At 40.9% G+C, this 2,577-nt stretch overlaps 1 protein-coding gene across 2 annotated transcripts in view; it reads left to right on the top strand.

The window, feature by feature from the left end:
- Nucleotides 1-2,577, top strand: part of F13A1 (coagulation factor XIII A chain) — a 163,860-nt gene that overhangs the window by 43,510 nt on the left and 117,773 nt on the right. The window lies entirely within an intron of this gene.

The following is a 2,577-nucleotide window of genomic DNA, read 5'->3' as shown; positions in this document are numbered from 1 at the left end:
TATTTTCTGCTTCTGTTTTTCTGGCTCAGATTTTTTAACACAAAAGTCACACAATTTGCGGGGGGAGCAATTATCAGACATTCCACACTTTCAGCAAATATGTGTATGGTGATCACCACCTGTGTAAGGCTGAGGTTCACATCCAGATTTAGCCAAGGATAGTTGATGGGCAGTCGTAGATGTTGATGGATGGGTGTTCCAGAGTGCAGCCTGCTCGTGGTCTCTTATACATGCTACCTCCTGGGGGTGAGAAGGGCTATTTAACGAAATGAAATACTACTCTGTCATAACTTCCTCACTCACAACTCAATCATAGAAAATTCTTCCCCAGAGCTGTCATTGAAATCATTACATTCAGAATTAAACATGGTGTACAGAGCAGCCGACAAGACCCTGCGGTACTATTGACATGTCAGGTCTCCCATTAATAATCAGCTTTTCCATACAGTGAATATGAAAACATCTGTGAATTTGGGTTCTTGCGTCTGCCTTTGGAATGAATGTACTGACTGCCTGTTCCTGATTTGTTTCCACACGCTGGTCTGGCTGCAGTGTGTCCTGTGCATATCAGCTGTCCTGCTTCCCCTTCTTCCCTTCTCCCTTCAGTCACTGACAGAGCTTTAGAACCCTTCCCACCTCAAATCCATCGTAGCCCCAACTCCTCTTTGCAACCTCCCCCTGCAGGTTTTCTTTCTTACTACTGGTTATTAAGCCCTTGCATCCATGCTTCTGTCTCTTGCCCCTCCTATCCACCAAGGCATATCCCCACACTGTTCTTTGGACTCCTAACCCTTCAGATGTTCCAGCCTTATTCTGCTCTATTCTTCATCTTTATTTTTAGATAAACAGTTTATCTTAGAGTACTTTCAGTTTAGGGGCACCTGGGTGGCTCTGTCGGTGGAGCATCCAACTCTTGACTTTGGCTCACGTCGTTGACCACAGGGTCATGAGATGGAGCCCCATGTTGGGCTCTGTGCTCAGCAAGAGTCTGCTTGATATTCTCCCCGACCCTGGTCCTCGCCCCGCTCATATTCTCCTTCTCTAAAAAAAAAAAAAAAAAAAAAAAAAAAAAGTTTTTCGGTTTAAAGAAAAATTATAAGGATAGTACAGAGAGTTCTAAGGGTGCTTGGGTGGCACAGCCGGTTAAGCATTGGATTCTTGGTTTCTGCTCATGTCATGATCTCTGTGTTCTGGGACGGAGCCCAGCGTTTGGCTCTATACTCAGCAGGGTGTCTCCTTGAGGGTTCTCTCTTTCTCTTCCTCTGTCCCTCCCCCGACTTATGTGTGCACACATGTTCTCTAAAATAAATAAAGAAATTTTGAAAAATAAATAAATAAACCCTGCATCTAGTTTGCCCCAGTATTAACGTTATACACTAATATGGTATATTTGTCATAATTAATTAACAAAGTAGATACATTATTATTATTATTATTATTATTTTGTAGTGCCTTCAGTATCCTCCTCTTAGCTCCATATAAGCAACATGATCCAGAGAAAGGAGAACGGGTGTCACAGTACAGAGAACTTGGTCCAAGGCCTGTCTCTAACCTCTGCCTAGTTATATAGATGCCCTTCATGGGACAACCTCAAGGGGCCTCAGTTTCCCATCTGCAAAAATTCCTTCGCAGGAAAAGACCCCAGAAATAAGCCTTTATTCCTGTCATTTTATTTCCATCTCTAGCTATAGGAGCTGCCTTGGCAACTCTAAATACCTTATACAGTAATTAAATTGAACATTTTATCTATGTCTAGTGAAATTCATAAAAAAAAATTACAACCGCTTCCTATGTCTTCAACACCATCTAATACTGTGAGGAATTTAACTAGGAGGTGTTAAAGAAACCAAATGCTGACCTAATAGTAGTTCAGATGCTTGTTATTAGTTTAGTGACATATTTCTCTTTAGAAGAGAAAACTAGGTGATAATATTTTCTTCTTAGGTCCCAGTCTTAGATTCTGAGTCTCCATAATAAATCACCCCTTAAATATATAAAATGTAAAATTCTCTAAGGCACAGGTTGGCAACCATTTACCAGGGCCAGATAGCAAATATTTTAGGCATTGCAGACCATATGGTCCCTGTCACAGCTACTCTAGCCTGCTGTTGTAACACAATCATACTTGAACAGACGAGTGTGTGCCAGTCAAACTTTATTTACACCAACAACCAGTCAGCTACCTTTGGCCTGTAGATCATCACTTGCTGACTTCTGATTAAGGCATGAATGAATGAAAATGACAGTCACCATAACTGATTCAGAAAATCCCAAGTTATGAGTGAGGGACAAGTTTCAGGTGATTCTTACATGGTGATTCTGAAATTTTTAAGGCTTTTTGGTTCATAATGAATGATGTCATTTTTTTTATTGAGTGTGCATTCTCTTAGTTTAGCATATTTGACTCAGGAATGAACTGGCCCTTGAAGTAGAATTGGATTCTTAAGTTGAATGTCAATGAACCCATCCTGGCTTCCTAAACTTGGTGCAGAAAAAGGATCACTTAGAGGAATCAGAAAGCTTGAGACAGTGCAGGAAATACTGTAACAATAACTGCCATTTATTGAACCACCCTCC

Source organism: Mustela lutreola, chromosome 6 (genome assembly GCF_030435805.1).
Source record: "Mustela lutreola isolate mMusLut2 chromosome 6, mMusLut2.pri, whole genome shotgun sequence".
Classification (NCBI taxonomy): Eukaryota; Metazoa; Chordata; class Mammalia; order Carnivora; family Mustelidae; genus Mustela; species Mustela lutreola.
This window is presented reverse-complemented; position numbering and strand designations above follow the sequence as displayed.